The 12,730-nt window shown below is 38.5% G+C and overlaps 1 protein-coding gene across 12 annotated transcripts in view; it reads left to right on the forward strand.

Moving 5' to 3' along the window:
• Positions 1-12,730, forward strand: part of ZNF536 (zinc finger protein 536) — a 361,198-nt gene that overhangs the window by 204,975 nt on the left and 143,493 nt on the right. The gene's annotated exons all lie outside the window — the stretch shown is intronic.

Below are 12,730 nucleotides of genomic sequence, written 5' to 3' on the forward strand. Positions count from 1 at the left end.
GCCAGAAAAGAACCAGTGCTAGTAAAATGGCTGAAACTACTTCATTTTCATTTGATCAGTTTCTACTGTCATTCACCTTTTCTGTACCTCATACATGACTTTGTCAGGTTGACCAGTCCCACGGCAGACAGCTTTCAAATGTGATCAGTTGCAAGCCGGTCTGTTAGCTACCAAATTCCACACAGGCATGCCAGGCTATTGGAGTGGCTCCCACTAGTTCCATCCTGAAAAAGCATGGAAACATGTGTCTCCACAAAAGCAGTAGCTTGCATTTTCAGGGTTTAAATTAGCCCATTCACTGAGCTGGTACTTACTGCGTAGTGTCTCAATGTAAGCTAGTAATTGGCCAAAATTGGAATCCTTAGACTCTCTGACTTACAGGATAGGAGTTTGGGTCTAAACAGTCTCTGTATTTATCTTGAATCATTTCTTCAGACTTTGTCAGATTCAGAGATTTATTTTTTACCTATAATTAGTGGACTGCTTTGTCACAACACAGCAAGGTGTTGAAAGTTTCCTGTCTGTGCAAAATACATGTCTGGTGTGTTCATCCTATATACTGCAGATAATTTTACTGCTGTTGAGAATAGTGAAAATTTGGTGAAAAGCTGTTCTTCCTCCGTATGCTGTGGAATTATTCAAGATGTACTTGTGAAATGTCTGTCTTCCAAATGTGACTCATGTCTGTCATCCTGTAGCTCTAGGAAGATGCGTTTTAAATAAATATGTCGACTTTGAATGAAACATTATTGCTGAGTAATTCTCTTTAAAGTCAGTGATATTTTGTAAGGATTAGGTGTCCACTGTGCTCTTTCCCTGTAAAGATCATTTCCCACATCTTACCGTTCTGAGAGAAGATTTCCTTCTGAACAGCATTTCATTTCATGTGAGCATCATCAAGCTGGTAAGAAAAGGCTAAGGGCAGATCTTACTGCTCTCTACAACTATCTGAAAGAAGGTTGTAGTGAGGCCAATGCTGATCTCTTCTCCCAGGTAACTAGTGATACAGTAAGTAGAAATGGGCTTAGTTGTGCTAAGGGAGATTTAGATTGGATATCAGGAAAAATTTCTTTACTGAAAGATTGGTGAAGTGTTGGAACAGGCTGCCCAGGGAGGTGGTGGAGTTCTATCCCTGGAGGTGTTCAAACTACTGATATGATGCTTCAAGATATAGTTTGGTGGGCATGGTAGCTGGGTTACAGTTGGACTCAGTGATCCTGATGGTCTTTTCCAACCCTAATTTTTCTATGATTCCATTATTTTCATGTTGGTGGATGTTGCATGATGCTAATAGAGTGATCATTGTTTCAGAAGACACTAAGCAGAAAGGATGCAAAACATTAAGCTATTCAAAGCAGTGGGAATCAAACACTTATCAGAGAGGAGACTAAAAGGTGGTGCTTTGTTAAGAAGGCATTAAGTACCTGCTGCTGCTTTGGGATATATGACAGAATGGGTAGATCTCTGAGGATCTGAAATCAGGAGGTTTCTCCACAGCATTACTTTTTCTCTGCTAAGATTCAAGAAATTATTTTGAATGTTGTGGTGCAGACATCTTAAATGTAAGAGCTGACTTTGTTCTTCATTCTTATTCTCAGATGCTTACAGTTAAGAATTTTTTTACAGAAACTGAATTCATAGCCAAGGCAGTGCTATATGCTCTTGTCTATCTTCAAGGGAATCAGTCAGTACTAAATGCACTCAAATGATTCTGAATGTGTGCACTTGCAACAGAGTTCCAAATTCAGTCTGATACAGGTTTTGTTGCATTATTATCTGCAGGTTTTTTTGCCACCAGATGTGTTTCCTGTACCTTACCATACATATGTATGAGACCATCATGCAGTTGATGATCTGAGTATTTCCAGAATGTTTTACAGTATTTCTGTTTTCCAAAATGGTCAATAGTTGAGTCTGGCCCTCACAGGCATGGCAGAGGAGCTCTTGAGAACATTTTATCTGAATTTCTGATGATGTTCATGAGGTAAAGGAGCAGTAGCTGCTGTGCTTGTAATAGAAAGAGAGACAAATTCCAGGGCAAGGCAGCTTTCAAAATCAAGTGAGCATCATGTGTATGTGTATAATTTAAAAGAAAAAGAAAAGAAGGTAAAACTTCAGCGCAGCCTGTCTCTCCAATATATGTGAAGCAAATGAATAAGGCCTTGAACACACTTTTTAATTTTTCAGCACTGTATTTTGCCAACTTTAGTTCACTCTGTTGACTGTTCAGTCAGACCGTTTTTAAATTAAAAAGAAATACATGGTTGAATTATTTATTAAACAAAAGGTGCGTCTGTGCATGCTGACTACCTGGGGTTTGAATTTCTTACCACTGGAGTTTCAAGAAAGTGCATTGCTAATAAGTAAAGAGATGGAACAATCCTCCTTCTCTCTCTGTCTCTGATGCTGACAGTAAGCTAACTTGTCTGTCCAGTCACAGAAGAATGCCTGATCTTCATTTGAATGTCTAATTTTGACCTTAGAGTGAAGTTGTTTCCTCAGTTTGGCAGGCTCCGCAGAGACAATATGTGATTAATTTCTGATAGAGAAATGTGCTTGCAGATAATTCAGTCCAGATTACCTCCTAATTTTGTAGATGCTCCCAACGAGTTAAAATGTGTATTTTCTGGTGGATTAATTTGGAAGAACTGTAAATAAGTGAAAGGAGGCTTGCAAAAACTTTGTACCATGTAATCATCAGCCTGTATGTACCTCAAGGTTACCAGCTCATTTTAGAGGGTGTTGAATACTTTGTGCAACCACCCTAGCTTTTCTCAGTGCCTGTTACTGCCCTTGTGTTGGTGTTCCAGATTTGTACACAGCCAGTGTTGCATTTTTGAAGGAATGTATCTTCTAAGTACCTGATCTTTTCTTACCCTCTTCCCCAGAAGAAAACAACTGCTAGCTTCTGACTAGGCTGTTTGGACTTTGGTGGGTGGTGTCAGGGAAAGCACTGTCAGGCTGAGAGCTGTGGTCTCTATCGTTTGCTTTAAAGTTAGTGGGCTGTTTTGTGTGGTGTTGAAAGAGGAATTAACTCAATGAATCTGGGGGAACATCTGTCTGAGAGACTGATATTTCTTGTCACTGATGTGGGACTTGATAACTATCCAGGGTTATAGTGATAGAAGAAGTGTGATGTGCTGCAAAAGGCCAGCCATGGCAGCAAAGAGGCCTTAGAAGAAGGTTGATGAGACCTGCCAGGACTCTGAAGTGCTCCCAGTCACACCAATGTGTGGGAGGGTGGTTGAGAGCCTGTAGCTTTCCTGTGGAAGGAAAGCAGTGAGCAGTAGCAAGTGGCTGGGCACACCCTGGCTTTGATAGCTGCAGATGGAGACCTAAAAGATTGCAGGGCCACAGTCCAACACCAGCACATGTAAAATAAGGCTCAGGATTTAGATAACTCTGTTCCAGCATACTGACGTGCATGGCCACAGTCCAACTCCAACACATGCAAAATTAGTTTCAGGATCATTCCAGCATACTGAAGCCTATGCCTAAACCAGTTATAGCCACACGCTCAGCTAAATCAGAGGAGAGTGTTCAAAATAGCATTTCTTCTTTTGTTTTGACCAGGATACTTCAGGTGGGGAAAAAAATTAAAATATTTATTGTAGTATGAAAGGGAAACTGGATTATTGATATAAGAGCTCCATGGACAGCAGTTCACATTTTTATAGCCAATAAATACCATGTTATAGTTTCAGTGCATTTTAAGGCTACTTTGCAAAACGTGGATACAGGTTGACTCTTTAAGATGCATCATTATTATAGAAAAAAATTAATGAGCCCAGTGAAATAATATCATGGTTTTGGGCATCGTGGTCTCAGTATGCCCACAGCACACTGTTAAAACAATGAGCAAAAAAAATCCCAGCCCTAAACAGTTAAAGGGTCCCTTCTCGTGATTTCAACTGATGAACTTTATCAATATTTTTGGTTAGCAAAACTCATGTAATTAACATGTTTTATTTATAGAGAAAGGATGCTAGTGAAAAAGATTCAGCATTTCAGAGTTGCTCATAAGTACAGCTAATTTTTTTGTGAAATGGGGAAAGAAGTTGGAAATTATACTGAAGTGGCATGTACCAAAGATGTTAAATGGGAGCAAACCTATTTAGAGAGGTATTTGTTTTAGCTCAAAGCACTCATTTAGTTTGAAGGCAGCATTGGAAAGTAAAAAGTAAGAAAATACAGATATTGGAGAAGCTTGTGCTATCGTAGTCTGTCCAAATGTTGTAACACACACCATGACTTTATTCACTTTTTGGAGACTCTGTCAGCACCTCCATAATCAGTAGTCTGTAAATGGGATGACTGTCTTTATTTCTTTCTCATTTTGTTGAGTGGGAAGTTAATGATTTGGGTACTTGCAGTTGTTTTTATGTGACTGATTCTGTTGTTGCCTTATTTCTTACTGGTGTCTACAGAAGGAAGTTCCTGTGCCATTTAAAACCATGGTTTTCCTCATTAAAATGAATTTTTGTAAAATCTGATGACCTGTTATTGGCACTGATATTGCTACCCTGTGATAATAGTAATGAAAAGAGGTTTTCTTAATCAGTAGTATGCAAAAACGTCTCCAATGATGCCTGATGCCCTGAGAGCTATTTATAATGTAGGCAAGTCTGTGGTTCTGACTTGAGAAAATTATTTGCTTGGTTTTTGGATTTGTTTAAGCCCAGCAGCTCAGGGGGAAGCTTGTCTAGTGTAGTTATTAAATATTTCCATACAAATACTCAAAATATTTTAAAATATATAAATGGATTTTGAAAAGCAAGTGCAGTTTGGAGCTCATTTGTGTGTTTTAAAGTCTCATGGATTCTGCATGGATTCTAGGAAGAACCTAGAGAAAATATGTTCAGTACCACTCCCACCCAGATTCACCATCTTTTCTACACTTTACTGACACCATCTTGGATTTTCTTCATAATGTAGCCTGTATACTGTACCAAATGATTCTTTTTGGCCCTACATATAGCTTAGGAACAAGACAGAGGCCATCTTGAAGTAAACCCTACCTGTTTGCTTTATAGGTATGTAGAGATGCTAACATGTGGAAGAAACAGTAAGTCAGGAAGCAAGAAGGCAGCAATATATTCATTCACAGAAGTCCAGTTAATGGTTATTTTAGTTGATTAGCTAGCAACTTCATTTTCTCCCTCATGAAATTGCCTCCACAGATCCTTACTTCTGGAGCTTAATCAGCAGTAGCAATCCATCCCAGGAGTGGGAGATCAGGAGTACTTAATTAAAGAGGGACTGTAAGGCAGCTCTCCCAAATTGGATATCTGATCTAGCTTTGGCATCAGGAGAGCAATGCTAGGTAAAAGTGTTTATCAAGCTCCATGTAGCCACTCTGCAAATCTCAGAGATGGGAATATGATACAGACAGCCTGTAGAAGCTGCTATAACCTGAATAGTGTGGGCTTTAAGGCCATCTGGTACCTGAACACCTGCCTACAAATAACACATACAAATCCAAAAGATGGTCCAGTTGGATAGTTTCTCTATTTAGATTCCCCACTGGAATTTTCTCCAAGAGCAGTAAACAATCTGTATGAAGTGTGGAAAGATCTTGTCCTCTCTGGTCAGTAATCAAGTGCCCATTTCAAATCTATATGACAGGATCAAAGCTAACACAGGTGAGTCAGGGGCTTAGGTAAGAAAGCTGGTGAAACAGGCTTACAGGAGAATCGCAAACTGCCATTGGCACGTACAGTTTGTAGAAGTACAGAATTATTCTAAGCTGGTTTTAAGAAAAGGAAGGGAAATTATGGAAAGTGTGATGTATCGAAGTTTTGGGAGCTTAGACTCCTATCAGAAAATAAATTAACACCAGAGTAAATTTTGAGGATAGATGACAAAGATCATTGGTGAAATACCAGGGAAAGATCCGAGAGTACGTATTTAAGTCCAGCGTTGTTCATCAAAAAGAATAAATATCTGCTTAACTCGTGGAGATACATATTCTGGACAGAGAATTACAATCAGGTGTTCTGGCGGCTCAGATATGCACTTCTGAGCTCATGACTGTTAGCAACCAGTGTTACATTCAAGATTTCACACAGACCCATTGTTCTGATAAATGATGAAGTACATCCTCTACCAAAGCATTCACTTTTCCTGTGGAATGTTTATACATGTCTAGTGGAATTTCATAAACTTCATCTGGCAAAATCAATTACTTGGGATCTAAAGTGCTTTGATCTATGCAGGCAAATTAAGGAAGTGGGTTTTCAAATCCATGATTTTGATGTAAAAGAACTGGAAAAACAGTGAAGCTGTTGGGTGGTAGAAGAGTCTTATATGTGAAAAGCTTAGAAAAAAAAGTAGCATAATTTAAAACAAACCAGCAAAAATAGGGGAAATGATGTAGTCATTTGTGGTCATTTGCTACAATCTCAGCCCTCATTAGGTAGCTGGAGGTTCCAGGATCTAGTGGCAATTCCATAAAGATGAAGACTATTTAACCAAAGATAAAGCAGTCATATGGCCATGCTTTGTGTATTTCTCTTGTTTGTTGAGTTCATTGAAGGACTGTGCACAGGTCTGACTGCATAAATTGTAACTTAACACCTTTTAATTACACCATTTGGTGTGTGTGTATGGTTTTAGAATGGCCTTAAAAATCATAAGCACTGGAAGAGGATGAAGCAGTTTGATATGCCTGCATGTGCATATATTAACAAAAAAAAAGCTCTTCAGCCTTCTTTTCAGTTTCATTTTGATTCGATTTTATCAAAAATAATATCTCAATAATATGCTAAGACCCTGATTCAAATCTCAATGTTGAAGTTTCAGTGAATTCAGTAGGCCTGGAGAGGTATACAGGAGTGAGATTAAAGTTTTAATCTTACTTTCTTCTCATGCTGAGCTAAGAATATGTGAGATGGTTGGCAGGTTAATGATATTTAACTGTAATCTTCTTGGGGCATGGACTGCATTCTGTTGATTTTTGTACAGCTGAGCTCAGTATTGCTGATTAATAAAACAATAAATGCAGAAAATGAACTATTTTGTGTTTTATTAACGATTTGCATTTCATATAGTATTTCATTTTAAACAAGTATAAAATCCTCCCCTCAAATGGTAAGATGTAATTGCTGATCATGTATCTCTTTGTTCCAGACACTTTTATAAAAGTGTATGTATTATGTATGATGTGACCTTCAAATGTCATGAATGCGTTGTGCAATAAACTGTCAATATTTGTGGCTATAAGGTACTAGATGACTTTTACAATAATTGGAACAGCTTTATTAAAAGCTTGGATCACTCAGCTGGTTAAAGAGAAAGACACAGGCCAATGTTCATCTGGGAGATTCCTTCTGCCAACTGATAAATGAAAGATATTGTAAGGTGCTTAAGATGTCTTCCTCCTTTTAGAAAAAAAACCAAAACCACACAACAGTTAGGTAGGTCTCGTGCAACAAATAGTCTCAAAAAAACTCCACAACTATTCCCCCCCTCCCCCCCCCTCCAATATGCTTAGTTTTCAGTCTAAACTGAGCTCTGTAAATTAATGGCAAGTAACAAACCCTGTTTTTAAAGTACTACATCTAATTTTCTATGTCTTTTGGTCACAGTTCTTCAAACACATCAGGCAGCTAAAATGATGTACTCAGATACTGTGTTTGTTTAGAGGTTTGGAACAACTTGAAAAGTAAGACTGCTAAACTCTGGAACAAAATATCTGTTAAGAATTTGATTTCAAAAAAAGAGGATAAGAAACATTTTGTGATAAACAACAATTTAGTTTTGGTTAAGTGTCTGTTGATGTCTCTCTGTGCAGTATATCCAGCTTCTTGCATGTTTCTCAGAATGGAGAGCATTGAGAGAGAGCCAACATTTGTATGCGTGCAGTGTTTTGCACCCATGGGGTGTGAAACCCACCAGTCTTGAAATGTGGCATGAGTACAGGCTCAAGGTGTGAGTGCTGGCCCCAAGTTTACTAAGAAACTAGTTAGAATACTTTGACTCCCTTTCTCTTCTGTTTGAAGTAATGCCTAGGTAGCTCCCCTGTAGCCCGCTATTGGCTGTGGCTGCCATTTGCCCCTTCTCAATGTTGCAAGTCTTCATATATGCATTTTCCCTTCACTTTAATTTAAATGGTATTTTACATTTAAAACTGCCAATACACTAATCAGTAGCAGAGGCAGAGCAGTTTGTGCCTTTTGTTTGCCTGTGTGGTTGGAAGCTAAGTGGGAAGTCTGATGTCAGAAGCAGTATCTTTTTTTACCAGTGAAACCTTTGGTATAATCTCTATTTCTAACAATACAAACAATGTGAATGCTGCTTTCTCACTAGTAGGCCTCCTTTCCAATTCTCTTCTAAAATAGCTCTCTGTTTAAACAAATTCTCTGCCAATCCATATTAATGCCTAACAGTTTAAGATTCCCATATATGGTCATTATAAAACCTAAATCCTTGATGAAACAATAGAGACAGCAAGTTTTTCCTGATCTAAGACATTAGTAACTCTTTCCGGAGGCCTAAAATATAGCTGTAATGTTTAGTAATATTAGATTGTCATTTTAAGCCATAAACTTCACTAGGAAAAAAGTGTAGTGACATCTGCTAATAGGATTCTAATTTCAAATCTGGGCCAGATTCTGTTCTCATTTACATCAAAACACACTAATTGAGCTACTTCAGGTAGCTAGAAAAATATGGTTAATTATATCCCTAATTATATTCCTATTTTCCACTATTTTCAATATTATTAAAGCTTTCCCTAAGGAACAGGCAAAAAAGGTAAAGCATGTTTTCCTAGAAACCACCTATCTTCTACTGCTTCCCAAGGAATGAGGTGGTCAAGTCCAGTCATACTTGCATAAAGGTGACAGTAGTGACAGGATTAATGCACTGACTGTCTTCTAACTCCCTTCTTGACATAAGATTCAGGATATAATTTTTCCTGTCTGTCTAATCTGGCTGGTTTACAATCATCAAAAAGTACCCACGGTCACTACCACTTCTCATTGCACCATATTTCATTAACTTTACGGGCAGTTGCAAAGAGCTACAAATGTTTGGGATTCCAGGAATACATGGCAGCCTGGGATTATGTGCTGCTTTAAAAGCTTCTGGCCACACTTTCAAAGGGCTTTTTAATACTGTCTGAAAAACGTGCAAGAGCAAACAAATACTTGTAAGTCTGATTACCTATTTTGTGAGATGATTACCTTTTCCACGTGATTGCCTGGTTTTGGCTAATTTGGCAATCCTTGTGTTGACAAATTCCAGCTGAATTCATTGATAATTTAGTCTGCGTGAGGGCTGCAATTTAGCTGCCTTGAACATGAAAGTATCTCTTTGTGGATCCCTGCGCCTTCACATACACACAGTAAGTAAATACTCTGGTAAAATTTATGGTACATGTGTATAGATTCACCTTTGAACATTTGGCTTCTGACATGACTGAGGACAGTGCTGCTGCCTAACCACCTGTAAACAGGTTCTGCCTTACAAAAGCACTCAATCCTTTTCTAATCATGTTTAGACTCATGCCAGAAAGGTAGACCAATCATACAGAACGTATCTGGAAATTTCAAATAATGATTTCTTTTTTATTTTTTTTTTTTCCTCTTCCTGCCTAGATAGCTTTTGTATTGAGTACACATCCACTATTCACCTAAGTCTCTTGTCTTTTCTAGAAATATCTAGTGAAGTTGGCATTGTGCCTCTGCAGCATCTCTATCTGTGTGCTGAGAGCACTGCCAGCTGTGGCACTGGCTCAGTTCAGGGTAGATAATTTCTGATACCTAGTAAGATTTCTGTTGTGAAAAAGGGTTCACTGTGTTTCTCACTTTCTTTTAACCTGCTGCTGTAAGGGACCTCCTGGCTCAAAATTGTTCATTGGGATTATCTGGCATTTTGGAAATTTCCTTTCCAGGTACTGCAGGGATGTGAAGGCAGCCTGCTTCATGGGGTCACCCCTGTGCTAGGCGAGGAGTGGTGGCTTTCTGCCTCTCCTGAGAAGTGGGCATCTGTCTGAAGAAGGGCTACTTCTTCAAATGCTGGTCTTTTGTATTGGTTAATTTTAATTTCAGTCTGTGAGACAAATAGATTTGCTTGCATTCTGGCCAAGTTGGCTCTTTGGGTATATGACGAATTGCCACCTTCTGACATGAATGTTCAAGCAAACTTTCATTCCTTGCATTTGTCTGGTGAGAACATGTGCACAGTTTTAAAGTGTGGCTGAGGCATGGTGTGCAAGAGAGGTCCCTGTCATACCAGCCCAGAAGCTGTTTCATGGCTGAATTCCTGTGTGTCCTGTCCCACAGAGTAGTATTTGCTGGTCAAGCAGGTACAGTCTACATCGCAGCTGGAGGTCTCACAGCTGTTGTCTTTTCCTTATACCAACAGTAAGAATGGTTTCATATATGGAACTGAATGTTTCATTTTGCACTTCTGCCCACGATTTTTGCTGTGAAAAGATGCTTTCAAAGTGAAAGGAAAGCTCAGTAAGTTTGACATAAGGCTCGGAAGCCTTATATCTATCATGTACATCTATAAAATATTTTATACTTTGTTCTGTTATTTCCTGCACTCAAACTGGGAAAGGTAGGGATGGGCAGGAAGACATTCAGGACGTGGACTTGCCAATAATGAAAGCAGATAGCAAAAAAAGCAGTCTAATCTCATGTGCATCAAGGGCACGTCATGTAGACCACATAACTCAGTAAACCACAATGGCTGTGAGATAAGTAACTGTTTTCTTTCCTTCCTGATCTTTTATCCTTGGAATTGAGCAGGCCAAACACCATAGCTCAAATCCCAAGTAAATCATAAATGAAATTACTTTGCTAGGGCTAATACTAGTTTCTGCAGGTCTGTGAAACATTACTACAGTTTTGCACAGTTTAACAGATCTGAGAGTTTTTGCTTAGGAAGGGGGTCTCAGTAGCAGGATAAAGGGAACATCAGAAGTATAGAACACATGATTTTTGGTAGAGCTGAAGATTTTTTCATTGCCTGCTTACACTATTGTTGTTGTAGTCTGTATTTACCAGTCTGCTTCCTAACGTTTCCTTGCTGGTCTCTTCTTTTTCTGTGTCACTTTCCCCTTGCTTCCCCTTGCCTTTCCATAGGTTGCTTTGGGACACTCAGTATATAAAAAACACACAACCCTTAGTACTAGAGTCAGTGAGACTTAAATGCATTTTAAAGTTATCACATTTTAAACTTAAGTGTATCAACAATTAGGTACAATTTGGCAAAATGGGGCCCTACTAAGAAGTTGTGGTGGCATTCGATGGGGGGAGTCGGCAGCCTCGAACATATCTTTTCATGCTTTGAAATAAAAGAACTTAGATGTAAAGCTGCTCATTCAGGTAGTGATGGCCTCCAGTGCTTCGGTGGGCTTTGTAGGCAGAGGAATTCAAAAGAAAACCCCTCAGCCCAGCTTTAAAGTCTTAAGAATGCTTTCACTGTGGGAAGAAAAATTCTTCAAGGTAAGGCCCCTGTTGGAGTAAAGCCTTTGGAGCTATCTACTGTATGTCTACTTAAATCTAAAAGAAAACTCTTCAGACCACCCACATCTTTCTTTGCTTCATTGTTGTTTTCAGTTTGCTTTTTCAGAGGGATTAGTGCTAGAGTAAACTCCATCGTCTCGCTGCCTTGAAAAAATTCAATTTTGTGTAAAGTGAAAATTAGACTCTTAAATCTGCAAAGCGAGCTGTTTATCTTACAAATTTATTCTTTTTTATTGGGCCACACATATTCTAGATAGAAAGATAAAAGGCAAATGGATAACAGGCCATCATTTAGAGTGACATATAGCAAAACATAACGCGTAGACTTATTCAGTAAATTCCTCCTGAGTGGCTTGTTAGCTTTATCTATATATTTATCTATAATGCTCATATAGTATTTATTGAAAACTAAAATTAAACCCTGCCATTTATCATCGTGCATTTTGTGTTTTACACTTCACAAAAATCTTTTTGCACTCAGGAATTCATTTTTTTTTTTCCTGCAGCAGCTTAAGACATGATTATATACAACTTTTGAGGAGTAGAAAGTGGGAAAATCTAAACTCCTTAGAGAGACTGGAATGCTAGACTAGCACCTATATATGTTTTCCTGGACTCCTAAGGACAAAATAAACTCTTGCAGTATGTCACTTTGCATACTTGTGAATAATTCAAAATGACAGTTACTAGCTTTCTAGCTTATGTATTGTGCTTTAATTCTGCAGCCTAAGAACAATCAGAAGATGTTACACAAGAATGTGATGTGAAAACTTATCAGATTTTGCCTTTTGAAAGCTAGAAATACCTTGATTACACATGACTAAGAAAAGCATTTTTATTTTTGTTAATTAGTCTATCATCCCCTTCTGCCAGCTTTAAGCAAAGTAGTTCAGAAGGACCATTTTATGATAAATAATGAAATGCCTGTTGGTGTTACCTTTTTCAGAAAGGTGGTATTTGGGTTTCTGCTCCTGTGTGAATAGTTTTTGCTAGAACCAAATGTTTAAATCTTTCTTCTGTCCTATCGCTTCCATTTAAAAGGCAATGTTGTGTAAACTGTGCTACGCTTCCTGACAGCTTTGGTTACATATCAAATGGGTAAAGACAGAACGTTTTTAGTCAGTAGTTTATGGTCGAAATAATCAAGTCTCTGCATGCAAATTTTAACTATGTGCTCCCCATCTCTATAACCCAGATACCTCAGCTTTAGCATAGGGGTGATGGTATGTCCCTGTGCATTGCACCTTTGTGGT

Source organism: Melanerpes formicivorus, unplaced genomic scaffold (assembly GCF_026170545.1).
Source record: "Melanerpes formicivorus ecotype bairdi unplaced genomic scaffold, bMelFor1.0.p_v2 SCAF_20, whole genome shotgun sequence".
Lineage (NCBI taxonomy): Eukaryota > Metazoa > Chordata > Aves > Piciformes > Picidae > Melanerpes > Melanerpes formicivorus.